The sequence below is a fragment of the Cynocephalus volans genome, chromosome 13 (genome assembly GCF_027409185.1).
Source record: "Cynocephalus volans isolate mCynVol1 chromosome 13, mCynVol1.pri, whole genome shotgun sequence".
Classification (NCBI taxonomy): Eukaryota; Metazoa; Chordata; class Mammalia; order Dermoptera; family Cynocephalidae; genus Cynocephalus; species Cynocephalus volans.
The window spans coordinates 82,675,252-82,691,448 of NC_084472.1; positions in this window are offsets into that span (position 1 = coordinate 82,675,252).

Genomic DNA, 16,197 nt, shown 5'->3' on the forward strand with positions numbered 1-16,197 from the left:
ATCAAAAAGACACAGAATAGCAAACACTAGCCAGTATGCACAGAAAGGCGAAACCTCTTCCACTGTTGATAAGACTGTAAATTAGCACAGCCTTTATGGAAAACAGTATGAAGGTTTTTCAAACAACTACAAATAGAACTACCATATGATCCAGCAATAGCACTGCTGGGTATGTACCTAAAGGAATGGAAATCATCATATTGAGGGGATACCTGCACTCCCGTGTTGGTCACAGCTCTATTTACAAGAGCCAGACTATGTAATCAACCTAAATGTCCATCACTGGATGATGGATAAGGAAAATGTGGTATATATATCCTCAGTGGAATACCACTCAGCCATAGAAAATAATGAAATTCTGCCATTTACAGCAACATGGATGAACTTAGAGAAAATTATGTTCAGTGAAATAAGCCAAGCACAGAAAGAGAAATAACACGTCCTCACTCATAAGTAGGAGCTAAAAAAATAAATAAATACGGAAACAAAGAAACAAGAAAGAAAGACAGAAACAGCAAACACAATAATATGTTGAACTTATAATAAAAAAGAGAACAAAACTGTTGTAGTTAATAGAGATGGGACAAGGGGCAGAGAGGGGTTAGCAAGGAATTGTTTAAAGGGCACAAAGATTGATTACATTTTGTAAACATGAATATACTAATTATCCTCATTTGATCACCACATATTTTACACAGGTCTTGATATTCAAATCTGTACCCCACAAATATATATATTCGATTATGTTTCTATCTAAAAAAAAAAGCTATCTAAAAAATAAAAAATTTAAAAAATAAAGTAAACAACTAAGTTTATGCAAAGACTGCAAGATTGGTGTTATGAGATGAATTGTATTCTTCCCCTCCCAAATTCATATGCTGAAGCCTTGATGCCTAGTACCTCAAAATGTGACTGTATTTGGAGACAGGTCCTTTAAAGAAGTGATTAAGTTAAAATGTGGCCATTAGGGTGGGCCCTAATCCAATCTTCCTGGCGTCCTTTAAAGAAGAGGAAATTTGGACACACATAGAGACATCAAGGATGTAGTCACCCAGAGAAATGACCGTGTGAGGAGACAGCAAGAAGGTAGTCATCATCTACAAACCATCAGGAGGCCTCAGAAGAAATCAAACCTGCAAAACCTGGATCTTAGACTTCTAGACTTCAGAACTGTGAGAAAATAAAACTTGTTTAAGCCACCCAGTCTGTGGAATTTTGTTATGGCAACCCTAGCAAACCAATACATTTGGTTTAACATTCAGAAAGCAACCAATGTATCATAAAAACAGAATAAAAGACCAGATGCTTATTTCAATAAGGCAAAAACATCTGAAATACTTTAACATCTACTCTTAATAAAATGTTTAGAAAACTAAGAATAGTATGGAACTTTTTAAAAACTGACAAAAGGCATCTATGAAAAACTTACAGGTAATTTTATTCCTAAAGGCTGAAACAGTCAATTTTCTCCCCTGTCTTTGAGGAAAAGTAAAGATGCCCACTTTTACCACTTCTATTCAAAATTATATTGAAAGTTGCAGTCATTAGCATAAAAATAAGAAAAAAAAAGAAAAAGAAAAAAGAACAATAGCAAGAAAAAAACACTATTCCTATTTGCAAATGTGTGATTGGTTACATAGAAAATCCTAGGTATTCTACAAAACAAATGTTAAAATTAATAAATGAATTCTGCTTGGTTTCATAAAGTTAATATACAAAAATTTATTTTGTTCTTGCTAAAAATAAACAATTAGAACATAAATATTTTAGATTATATTTATAGAAATACCAGAAAACATAAAATATCTATAAGAAAATAACAAAAATCTGTTCGATTTCTCTACATGGAAATCTACAAAACTTCTCAGTGAGAAATTAGAGGAAACCTAGATAAATGGAAAGATGTACTATGTTCATATATTAGAAGACAATATTTTTAGTATGGCAATTTTACCCAAATTGATCTACAAAGTCAATGCAATACTAATCCAAATTCCAGCAGGCTATTTTTTGTAGAACTTTATAAGCTGATTCTAAAATGTATACGGGAATGCAAAGGACATGAAATAACCGAAGAACAATTAAAGCCACACTAATAATTACAGTTGAATATTTGTGAAGAGAGAGATATATAGCTTAGTGAAATAGACCATAGAGGGTAGAAATAGGCCAAAATATATATGGCTAACTCATTTTTGGCAAAGATGCCAAGGAAATTTAATCAGAAAATGAAAGTCTTTTTAACAGAAAGTGATAGATTGTCTGGATATCTGTATGAAGAGAAATTAACATCATCGAATCCCACACATCATACACAAAGATAATAAAACTCAAAATGAATTACAGACCCAAATATAAAACCTAAAATTATAAAGCATACAAGAGGAAACACAAGAGAAAATCTTTGCGATATTGTGGTAGGCAAAGTTCTCTTAGATGGAACACAAAAAGCACAAGCCCTAAAAGAAAAAGCTGACAAAATGTAATTCATCAAAACTAAAAACTTTTGCTCCTTAGTCCGTTGAGAAAATAAAAAGGCATTCCATGAACTAGAAGAAAATCTTCACAATATCTCTATCAGACAAAAGGCTTTTCCCAGATATATAAAGAACACTTACCAGTCATTAATAAGAAGAAAAACAACTCAGTAAGAAAATAGGAAATATATCTGAAGATGTTCAGGCAAATAAATGTATCTTATACAATAAACACCTGGAAAAGATGCTCAGCATAATTAGTCATCAGGGAAAAACAAATTAGTACATGATGAAACACCGTCATACCCATTAGAATGGCTAAAATTTAAAAACTGGAAAAACAAATGTTGACAATTATGTGGAACAACTGGGACTCCCATATACTGCTGGTGAAAATAAAAGATAATAACCAATTTTGGAAAATAGTTATTAAAAATTTATACATTTACCCACCATACAACTCATCCATCTTCTCAGATATACACAAGAACAATAACATGACCACACAAAGACTTGTACATGAATGCTCATAAGTACTTGATTTGTAATAACCAATAACTGGAACAAACTCATCTGTCTATCAACAAGTAAATAGATTAAAATATTGTGGTATAGCCATAGAATAGAATTCTACTCTTCAATAAAAAGAATGAATTATTGATATCTGGAATATGAATAAAACTTGAAATTAGCTGACTAAAATTAACCAGGGAGAAAAAATAGTACATACTGTATGCTTCCATTTATGGAAAATACCATAAAATGCTTGATAACTATGGCAATAGACCAAGATGCCTTTGATGGATATTCAGGTTGAGTCCATCTCTTGGCTATTGTGAATAGCGTTGCGATGAACATAGGAGTGCAGGTGTCTTCATTTTCTTTGGCTGTATATCCAGTAGTGGGATATCTGGTCATAAGATTGATCTATTTTTAGTTTTCTGAGGAACCTCCATATTGTTTTCCACAATGGCTGTACCAATTTATATTCCCATCAATAATGTAGGAGAGTTTCTTTTTTTCTGCACCCTTACCAACATCTGTTAATTTCTGTCTTGTTGATAACATCCATTCTAATTGGAGTGAGATGAGATCTCACTGCAGTTTTAATTTGCATTTCCCTGATGATTAGTGATGTTGAGCATTTTTTCATGTGCCTGTTGGCCATTTTTCATGTCCTCTTTTGAGAAATGTCTGTTCAGGTCCTTTGCCTATTTTTAAATTGGGTTATTTGTTTCTTTGCTGTTGCTTGAGTTCCTTACATACTCTGGATATTAGCCCCTTTTCTGATGTGTAGCTTGCAAACACTTTCTCCCATTCTGTGGGTCGATAGTGTCCCTTGCTGTGCAGAAGCTTTTTAGTGTGTTGTAGTCCCATTTGTGTATTTTCGCTTTAGTTGCCTGTGCCTTTGCAGTCTTGCTCGAAAAAGCACTGCCCACTCCAGTTTCATCTACTGTTTCACCTATGTTTTCTTCCAGAAGTTTCATAGTTTCAGGTCCATAGATGGATGAGTGGATTTAAAAACTGTGGTACATATACAAAATGGCACACTATTCAGCTGTTGAAAAAAAATGATATCCTATCATTTGCAGCAACATGGATGGAACTGAAAGACAAATACTGTTTGATATCACTCATACATGGAATCTAAAAAAAAAATGGTTCTCATAGAAGTAGAGAGTTGAATAATGGTTACCAGAGGTGGGGGAGGGAGAAAAGTGATAGGCTAATGGGAACAAAACTATGTTTTCTACCCTCAGTGAATCATTATGCGGTATATGCATGTATTGAAATAACACATTGTACCTTACAAATATGTACAAGTAAATGTTAAAATACTTTGAATTTTAAAAATTATTTTTAAAAATAAAAAAATAAAATAAAACAAGATGCCTGAGTATGGGAACAGGGGATAAATGGATTACAGAAGGCATGCAGGCATGAGGAGATCTGGGAAATGATGAAAATGTTTATAGCTTCAATGTGGTGTTTTCTTGGAGATACATACATAATACAAAAAGTTCATGGAAAGCTTCATATTATCTTTTAATTCTACTTTTCCACAAACTTCTTTAAGTGCCCTTATATATATATATATATACACACACACACATACACACACACACACACACACACACACACACACACACACACACACACACACACACATATATACACACACACAACTTTTCTTCTTGTGTTTTATATATATAATTGTGTATACATACACAAACATATATTACATATTCTGTGCTTTAAATATGTAAAGTTTAGTACATTTCAATTATACATCAATACAATTATTATTTTTTAATTACATATCTGGTTTGAAAGAGTTTATCAGAGATATTGTAAAATCAGCAGTCCACAATGGTAAAAATCAAGTAGTAGTATTAAGAAGCTCCCTCGGAGTTTTACTCTTAATTTACAGTGAGCGCAAAAACTGAGCTTTGAGTGAACAATGACTAAGGTTTTCTCATAAATCTGGTAAATCTGATTTGGACATGTGTGACCTTAACCAAAGCATTTATCCTATTTTCACATGGGGTAATAATGCCTGCTCTCGGACATTTATAAAACACTGATGGCTCCTAAAGAGTGCCACAAAAAAAATTTAAGTGAATTTTAGAAATTTCCTTTATGATAAATTAAATTTAGGTCAATTAGAAAACTAAAGATACTGTTAATTTTTTTCTACTATTAATTATGTACCAACATGTTCCTCATTCATTCATTTCTTCACTAATCAAATATTTAATGCGTCACCTATATGGTGACAGGCACTGTTTTAGGGTCTGGGCAGACCCAAGCTAGAGAATTTCTGCTCTCATGAAAAATACAATTTGGGGGAAGGCAGATAAATATACTGTTTATATGAATATAGAGTAAACATAAATATAATGAATGAAAATAGCTGCATCAGGGTAACCTGATATGGGGAATACTGTTTTAGATAAGGTGATGATGGACTCTCTCTCTAAGCTGTGATTTTGAAGGAAATGTCTGATTGGTATGAGAAAGAACCCCTTCCTGAGTATCTCTAAAATTTTTATTTAAAGAAACACACAACGGGGTGATGATATCAGCAAGATGATGGAAGGAGAGGTCCTCAGCTCACATCCCTACAGAGAAACAATGATTTGGCATCCACAAGCAAAAGTGCGTCTTTGGAAGCTTTGGGATTAATGTAGGAAGATGTGAAACCCCAGTGAAGCCCAAGACCAAGGACAGCTGCTCTGCTGAGAAGGTAGGCCTGCACCCCAATGACAGGCCCATCAACAGTGGTCTCAAGCTACAGGCAGGAAGCAGCATGCTCCCCCATGGATGTGACTCCAGTCCCATTTGGCCAAGGTTCCCACCAGCCCCACTTACCCAGAAACCAGGTAAAAGTTACCCTGTTTGTTCTGCTGGTAACCTCACATGCAACTGTGCATTCTCAAGCAGCCTTGTGACCTACTTCCAGCCATGCCCTAGTACAATCTGCGAGCAATCCTGCCCACCTACGGGCCCAGTAAGGGACACACCCTTCCATGCCCTCAATAACAGGCCTGCTGATCTCAAACACAATCGCAGACAACAAAGCAGCTCTGTGAATAGGCTCTAGCCCCACTCTACTGCAGTCTGGGGGCAATCCCTTAAGTCCAGGAACCCAGCCAGAGAAGGTCTTCACCTGCTGAAACCAGTCTGTAAAGACTAGAAGAGGCATTTGCTCTTTCAAATGCGCAGACAACACCTTCAGATGCCTAGACAACAATGCAAAGCTACAGATCATGGTGAATCAGGCAAACATGACACCACCAAAAGAAACTATTAAACCTCCGGGAACTGACCAGGCTCCATCTTCTTTCCATTGGGATTTTGATAAAGATTGCATTGAACCTATAAATTGCTTTATGTGGAATGAACATTTAAAATGTTTTTAATTTATAATAGTGGGATGTTTTTCATTCATTTGTACCTTCTTTTATTTGCTTGAATGTTTTGTAGTTTTCAGTGTACAAATCTTTCACTTCCTTGGTTATGTTTATTTCTAAATTTTTTTATCCTTTTTGATGCTGTAGAAAATGGGATTGTTTTATTAGCTTCCTTTACAGATTGGTCATTGTTAATGTATAAAAATACAACTGGTTTTTGTGTGTTGATTCTGTATACTGAAACTTTACTGAATTTGCTTATTAGTCCCAAGAATTTTTTTTGTTGGATCTTTATAATTTTCTACATATAAGATTATGTCATTTGTGAGCAAAGTTCTCTAATTTGGATACATTTTATTTCTTTTTCTTATCTAATTCCTCTGGCTGGGGCATCCAGTACTTTTTTGAATGGTTGCAGTGAGAGTGGACATTCTTGTCTTATTTCTGATCTTAGAGGAAAAGCTTTCAGTCTCTCACAACTGACTATGATGATAGCTGTGAGCCTTTCATATATTAATTTATGTTAATATTTTCCTTTTATTTCTAGTTTGTTGATGGTTTTTTTAATCATGAAAGGAGGTTGAATTTTGTCAAATTATTTTTCAGCATCAATTAAGATGATCATATGGTTTTTATTGTTTATTTGGTTAATGTAGTATATTACATTAGTTGATTTTCATATGTTCAACCACCCTTGTAGTCTAGTCCTTGTAAATCCTGATCATGGTGTATAATCCTTTTAATATGCCACTGAATTTAGTTTGCTAGTATTTTCTTGAAAATTTTTGCATCAATATTAATCAGGAATATTGGTCTGCAGTTTTCTTTTTTTCTCCTGTATCTTAATCTGGGTTTGGTATCAGAGTAATGATGGCCTCAAAAAATGATTTTTAAAGTCTTCCCACTCTTCAATGTTTTGGAAAAATTTGAGAATCAACATTATTTTTTAAATGGTTGATAGAATTCTCCAGAGAATAAATCTGATCCTGGAATTTTCTTTGTTGGGGGTTTTTGGTTATTAGTTATAGGTCTGTTCAGGTTTTTTATTACTTCATGATTCAGTCTTGGTAGGTTGTATGTTTTTATGAATTTAACCAATTTTTTCTGCCCTTTGTTGGTATGTAATTGTTCATAGTATTCTCTTATAATCCTTTTTATTTTGTGGCATTACTTGTAATGTCTCTTCTTTCATTTCTGATTTTATGAGTCTTTATTCTTTTTTTCTAAATTAATCTAGCTAAGGGTTTATCAATTTTATTTTTTCAAAAGCCACCTTGTGGTTTTATTGATTTTTTTCATTGTTTTTCTGTTTTATTTATATCTGCTCCACTGTTTACCCTTCCTTCTGCTAACTTTAGCTTGTTCTTCTTTTTCTAGTTTCTTGAGTTATAAAGTTTGGTTGTTGATTTGAGACCTTTCTTCTTTTTTAATGTAAGCACTTACCATTATAAACTTCCCTCTGAGTACTGCTTTTGCTGAATCTGAAAAGTTTTGACGTGTGTTTCCATTTCATTGTCTCCAGATAGTATCTAAATTGTTTCTTATCACATATTTGTGAACTTTCCTATTTTTCCTCTGCTATTGATTTCTAGTTTCATTATACTGTGGTCATAGAAGATACATCATATAATTTAAATCTTCTTAATTTGTTAAGACTTGTTTTGTGGCTAACATGTGGTGTTATAAGGATGCCTGAGAAAATGTGTACTCTTCTGTTACTGGGTGGAGTGTTCTATTTATATCCATTAGGTCCAATTAGTTTATAGTGTAGTTCAAGTCTTCTGTTTCCCTATTGACCTTCCATCTAGTCGCTCTATTCAAAACTGAAAGTTGCTGTTAAAGTCTCCTATCCTACTATTTTTGTGTTGCTGTCTATTTCTCCCTTTAGTTTTGTCATTGTTTGCATCATATATTTCAGAGCTCTATTATTCGATGCCTATATATTTATAATTGTTATATCTTCCTGATAAATGGACTCTTTTGTTATTACAGAATGTCTTTCTTTGTCTCTTGTGACAGTTTTGGTTTTAATATTTAATATTTATCTTGTTTATTATAAGTACAGACACCTTTGCTCTCTTTAGGTTCTTATTTGCATGTAATATCTTTTTCTATTCTTTCACTTTTAACCCATGTGTGTCCCTAGATCTAAAATGAGTTTCTTGTAGATAGTATGCAGTGGATCTTGAGGTTGTCCTTTTTTTTAATTATTCACCCAACTTATTATTTTTTTTAATTGGAGACTTTAATTCATTTACATTTAAAATATTACTGATAGTGAAGAAATTACTACTGCCATTTTCTTAATTGTTCTCTATATGTCTTGTAGCTCTTTGTCCCTCCTTTCTTCTCTCACTGCCTTCATTTGTTTTGTTGATTTTTGTCTGTTGACACATTTGAATTCCCTTCTCCTTCTTCTTTGTGTATATTTTGTAGATATTTTCTTTGTAGTTATTATTGCAATTGCATAAAGAGTCTTAAAGTTATAACAATCTATTTTAAACTAATGACAACTTAACTTAAATCACATATGAAAACTATTTTTTGAGTCTCTGTCCCCATCCATTTTATGTTATTGAAGACTCAAATGATCTCTTTTTATATTGCATATCCATTAGTACAGATTTACAACTACTTTTTGTGCTTTTGTTTTAAAAATCTATACTTGATTTTAAAGTGATTTACACATCTGCTTTACAATACTTCAGGATTCGATGTTTGCTTATGTATTTACCTTTACCAGGAAGTTTTATATTTTTATACACTTTTCAGTCACTGTTCATCATCCTCTCACTTCAACTTGAATGATTCCCTTTAGCATTTCTTGCAGGTAAGGTCTAGCGGTGATGAACTTCCTAAGCTTTTGTTTACCTGGGAATTTCTCCTTTGTTTGAAGGACAGCTTTGCCAGATACAGCATTTTGGGTTGGCAGGTTTTTTCCTTTTGGTACTTTGAATAAATGATTTCATTCCCTTCTCAACTCTAAGGCTCCTGCTGAGATATTTGCTGATGATCTAATAGGAGCTCCCATGTAAATAAGGAGTCTCTTTTTAATTAGTTCCTTTAAGTGCCTTTTGTTTCCCTGTTTTATTATATGTCTTGTTATCTTCTGTTGGGACTTCAGCATTTTAATAATAAACCATCCCTCACAGACTTTGTGGTCTGGTTTTGTGCAGGGAGAATTGTGTTCAATCAGCCCAGCTAGAGATTCTGAAGGCCTTTTAAATCATTTCTGGGGATGTTTGCTCTTTGGTTTGTGCATGTAATGTTCTAATTGAAGAGGTTTGCCAATTTCTACCCGTTACTCTGATGTTTGTAACACATGCAGTCTCTGTGGTGCTATTGTAAGCCACGATGCCAGAGCCCCACCTAGTGTCTGCGTGTGGTACTGCAGACTCTGATGCACTTTGCCTTTGGGCTCATTGACCCCAATTTGGTACACTCTTTCCTGTCAGTAGGTGAATTTAGGCACTACAGAACAGTCCCCTCAAAATCAGAACATTAGACATACATTCTACTCTATTCCCTCCCCAGAGAGAAATTGAAACGTGGTGGTTTCCTCTCATTCGTGCCATGAACTCTGGGGACAGAGTGCTACAAATTTTCCTAGTGGGTTTTGATGAAGTTCATGTCAGTCTCACCTAAGATGTAAGAACCTCTCAGTAGGTTTCTGAATTTCTCACGGAGGCAATTTGTCCATGTATTGTTGTTGAATCTTTGTCGGTGATTAAGGGTCTGGGGCTTCCTATTTTGCCATCTCACGGATGTCAGTCTCCTCTTTATTCTTTCTTAACATATGCATTTAAGCTATAAATTTCCCTCAAAGTACAGCTTAAGCTTTATCCCACATCTTTTATACTGTATTTTCAACATAATCAAGTTCAAAGTATTTTCTGATTTACTTTGTGAGTTTTTTATGTGACACATCAGCTGTTTCTGTGTGTTTCTTAATTTCAAAATATTTGGAAATTTTTCAGTTATTTTTGTATTATTGATTTCCAGTTGAATAATATCTTGGTCAAAGATATGTGCTGTAATTTATTATTTTTTTAATTTATTGACAGCTACTGTAGCAGTCAGTATACTACCTCTTTTCATAAATGTTTTCTGTGTACTTCTAAAAGAACATGTCATGTACAGTTCTCTATATGTCAACTAGGTCAACACGATTAACAATAAAGCTCAATTCTACATACTCCACTAATTTTTTCTCTTCTCTCTATTTTATTAGTGAGATACATTAAAATCTCAACTCATTGACATGAGGCTTAAAATGGAAATTTAAATCTTTTTGAAAAATAAAAAATATTAATATTGCTTTTTAATATTTAATATCCCAAATTGGTACTCTTTTAGCATTATATGTTTTATATCTGTGTATATTTACAATGAAAGGATGTGATAAAAATAGGAAAATGTGACATCCTTAAATTTGAATAATATTGATTGGAGGAGGATTCCTCCTATCTGTAATGACTAAAATTAAATGATCTGTTAAAATATCTATTAAAATTAATGTAACAATTATCTTGCTTAAATAAACCAAGTTTGAAATTGAGCACCTTTTGAATTAACCTAATTTTGGGCCTCCCATTTTAGTGGCAGAAGGAATGTAAATTTTCATGATGGTCTTCTAGACTCAAGTGTAGCTTTGACAAGTAAAATGTAAAACACAATCACGTGGTGACAAGTGTTATTTCTCTTTTAAAGATGATAATATTGAGAATGAGAAATCAATTTTTAGTGCTGTGAAACTTGGAGTGTATATATTCTTCTGCATATACTCTGTGGTCTTTGCTTTGCTACTTCACAAAGCACTGAATCTATTCCTCTTTTATTTATTTGTCTCAATCACTCATAAGTAATGGCAAACTTTTAGAATTCCTAATAAAACACTGGTTATTGCCTGCTGTGTCTCATAGTTCATTCTTCAGGAACTTGACAGCGGCAACTCTTACAAAGTATCTGTTTGCCACGAATATTTTATTTTGATTTTAGTTTTTATAAACCCTGAAAATAATGCAATAATAATCCTTGAAAATTAAAAAAGTTATATTCTAGGGGGATTGGCCAATTTGGGGCCAATCATGTTCCTTATTAAATATAACATTAAGTTGGATTTCTCTTATCTTATCTTTCGCCATATATGAAATAAATACAAAAATGAACTTGTATTTCAATCAAAATGCTGTTACATATAGAGTAACTTGATTATTTGATAAAATATAGATATAAATCTTATTTAAAATAAACATATTAAATATGAAAATGTTTAATATTCTAATTGATGAAAATTTTTCTTTATGAATCCCAAAGTGTTTTTAATTCAGTAATGCTTCAGATTCTTCAGATTAGTTCATGTTTGATATGGTTATTCCACACATTTATTAAGTGTCTTAGGCAGATACTAAAACAAAGTAGTACCATATATCTATGTAGTACTTACCGCTGTCAATCACTTTAATATACAAAGCTACAATTTATCACTTCTAATGATCCTTGTAATCTAGATATTCTTATATACATTTAAGGAAGATATAATATTGGAAGATGAGCTATAACTGTCATTATTTGCAGATAATATGATTGTCTATCAAAGCAATTTAATAAAATCTACAGAAAATCAATAAACCTAAAAAAGAATTAGAAAAGAAGTAGAGGTTCTATGACGGCGAAGTAGAAACATCTTTCAATTAAATTCAGATTCCGATAGTTATAAAGGAAAAGATTGACAAATATAAATATATAAATCTGTAGATACTATTTATCACTTGTTGAAGTGAACAAAAAATAAATTCTCCTACGTTTCTGTTGGGACTATAAACTTGTAAGACATTTTTTGTCTGCAAAAGTAAAAAGGAATGTCCTTAACTTTTATTTCAGATATCAAACTTTTAATATCTCTTTTACAAAAATCATTACAAAATGTCCAAGATTATATACTCAAGGGCATTTGTTATAGTATTTATTATAATATAAAAAACTAGAAGTAAGGTAAATATAAAACAATGGGCAATATTTATATTATGGCTTGTTCATGCCATTGAATACTACTCAGCCATTAAAAAGAATTAAGTAGAAATATCTAAAATTAAAACCATTTTCTCTCTCTTATTCCTATTTCCAAAATTTTTGCATCTCTTATATTTATAAATGATACTCCCATCTCCTTCTTTGTATTTTTTATTTTTTTTTAATTCTCGGCTTTATTGGGGTATAATTGACAAATAGAAATTATGTATATTTAAAGTATACATTTTGATGTTTTGATATAAGGACACATTATGAAATGATCACTAAAATCAAGCTGGCCAACAAATCTTCAACTCACATAGTTACCTTCTTTTCTGTTTGTGGTGAGAATACTTAAGATCTACCCTGTTAACATAGTTCAAGTATACAATATAGTATTGATAGTTGTAATCACCATGCTCATACTTTAGCTCCCCAGAACTTATTCATCTTGCATAACTAAAACATTAAACCCTTTGACTAGCATCTCCCCATTTTCCCTAACCCTCCCTTCAGTACATGGCAACCATCATTCTACTCTGTGTCTCTATGAATTCCAATATTTTAGATTCCTCATATATGTGAGATCATGCACTATTTGTCTTTCTGTGCCTGAATTATTTTACTTAGCATAACGTCCTCCAGGTTCATTCATGTTATTGCATAAGGCAGGATTTCTTTCTTTTTTAAGGTGAATAATAGGTGTGGGTGGGGGGTGTGTATATAGGTGTGTGTGTACATATATACTATCCCATACACTGAATTTTCTTTGTCTAGTCACCTGTTGATGTACATTTATACTATTCCTGCATTTTGGCTCTTGTGAGTAATGCTTCAATGAATATGAGAATACAGATATCTGATTTCATTTCCTTCGGATATATACCTAGAAGTGGGATTGCTGTATCATATGGTAATTCTATCTTTAATTTTTTGAGGAAACTCTGTACCGTTTTCCACAATGCTTGTAATAATTTACATTCCCAAGAGCTGTACATAAGTGTTCTCTTTTCTCCACATCCCACCAACACTTGTTATCTTTTCCCTTTTTGATAATGGCCTTTCTAATAGGTGTGAGGTGATACCTCTTTATGGTTTTTGTTTGCATTTCACTGACAATTAGAGATGATAGCATTTTTTATATACCTATTGACCATTTGTACATTTATTTATTCTTCATTGGAAAAATGCCTATTCAGGTCCTCTGCCCAGTTTTTAATCGGGTTGGTTGGTGTGTGGGGGTGGGGGTTTGTTTGTTTGTTTGCTTGCTGTTGAGTTGCTTGAGTTCATTATGTGTTTTGAAGAGTAATCCCATATCATATATATGGTTTGCACATATGTTCTCCTATCCTGTAAGTTGCCTTTTCACTCTGTTCATTGTTTCCTTTGCTGTGCAAAAGCTTTTTAAATTGATGCATTTCCAATCATCTATTTTTGCTTTTGTTGCCTATTGTTTTGGTGACATATTCAAAAAAAAATATTGATCAGACCACTATCAACAAGTTTTTCCCCTGTTTTCTTCTAGCATTTTCATAGTTTCAAGTGCTATGTTTAAGTATTTAGTTCATTTTGAGTTAATTTTTGTATATGGTTTGAGGTGAGTCCAATTTTATCTTCTGCATGTAAATATTTAGTTCTCCCAGTACAATTCACCAAAGAGACTTTCCTTTTCTTAATGTGGGCTCTTGGCACCCTTGTTGGAGGATCACTTGACTGTAAAGGTATGGATTTATTTCTGGGCTCTCTATTCTATTCCACTGGTCTGTCTCTGTTTTTTTGTTTGTTTGTCTGGGTTTTTTGTTTTGTTTTGTTTTGTTTTGTTTTGTTTTGTTGACAGTTCCATATTATTTTGATTACTATAGCCTTGAAATATAATTTAAAATCAGGAAGAGTGGTGTCTCCAGTATTGTTCTTCTTGGTCAAGGTTACTTTTGCTAGTTGGGTTCTTTTGTGGTTCCATGTGAATTTTAGGAGTTTTTTCCTATTTCTGTAAAGAATGCTATTAAGATTTTTGATAGGGGTTGCATTGAATCTGTAGATCACTTTGGGTAGTATGGACACTTTAACAATATTAGTTCTTCCGATGTCTTTTCATTTCCTGAATTTTTTTTCATTTCTTTCATCAATATACTATAAATTTCAGTATACAGTCTTTCATTTCCTTGGTTAAGTTTATTCTGAAGTATTTTCTCCTTTTTGTTGCCATTGTAAATGGGATTGTTCTCTTGATTTCCTTTTGGATTTGTATCCTGCAACTTTACTGAATTCATTTATTCTAATGTTTTGTTGTTGTTTTTTTAGAATTTGTGAGTACTATGGGTTACCACTCCTGTGATTATGCTATATTGCAAAAGGAATTTCCCAGATGCAATCAAGTCTTGTAATCAATTGATTCTGAGTTAGTCAAAAGGGAAAAGTTCCTGGGTGGATCTGACCTACTCAGATGAGGCCTGAGAAGAGACAAGAAGCAGAAAAAGCACTCTCCTGCTGGCCTTGAAAGATGACCCCAAGCCCAAAATGAGAATACAGCCCTGGATAAGACCTTGATTTCAGCCTAATGAGTCCCTGAGCAAGAACCTAGCTAATCCACCCCTAAACTCCCCACAGAAACTGTGAGAAAATGCAATTATGCTGCTGTAAACTGCTAAAATTTTGGTGATTTTTAGAAAGCAATAGAAAACTAATATACTCTCCAAATGGGGTGGTCTCATCACTCATGCTCCTTAAATTCAACTTAGATATAATAAATTCTTCTGTCCGTTCACAAAAATCTGAAGCCTCCACCCAGGTGGCTATATCCATTTTCAGCTGAGATACTTAAATGTCTTCATACCTACAGGAACTCCATCAAGTTTCCAGGTTCTAACAAATAGGAACTTAAGGTGGCTCCTTTATATTTGTTATATGCTTTATATCTTTATATACATACATTTGTATATATATTTTATAGAGAGGCCTGAAGACTCTACAAAAAACTCTTAGAGTTTTTAAACAATTTCAGCAAAGTTGCAGGATACAAATGAACACACAAAACTCAGTAGCATTTTTATACTCCAACAACAAACGAGCAGGAAAAAAATCAAGAAAGCTGGGCTGACCGCATGGCTCACTCAGGAGAGTGCAGCGCTGGGAGCGCCGAGGCCACTGGTTCGGATCCTATATAGGGATGGCTGGTGCGCTCACTGGCTGAGCGCAGTGTGGGTGACACCAAGCCAATGGTTATGATCCCCTTACCGGTCACAAAAAAAAAAAAAAATCAAGAAAGCTAACCCATTTACAAAGGCATCAAAAAATAAAATACCTAGGTATAAAGTTAATCAAGGATGTGACAGATCTCTACAGCAAGAACCACAAATCACTGTTGAAAGAAATTAAAGAGAACACAAAAACACAGAAAGACATTCCATGCTCTTAGATTGGAAGAATTAACATTGTGAAAATGTCCATACTACTCAAAGCAATCTACAGATTCAACACAATCTCCACCAAAGTACCAACGCCATTCTTCACAGAAATAGAAAAAATGATCTTAACATTCTTATGGAACAACAAAAGACTCTGAATAGCAAAAGCAATCCTAAGCAAAGGAAAAAAAGGCAGTGGTGTAACACTACCTGACTTCAAAGTATGTTACAAAGCTATAGTAAACAAAACAGCATGATACTGGCATTAAAAAGCAGACACACAGACAAATGGAACAGAATAGAGAACCCAGAAATCAACCCACATACCTACAGCCAACTGATCATCAACAAAGGCACCAAGAACACGCATTGTGAAAAAGACAGCTCTTC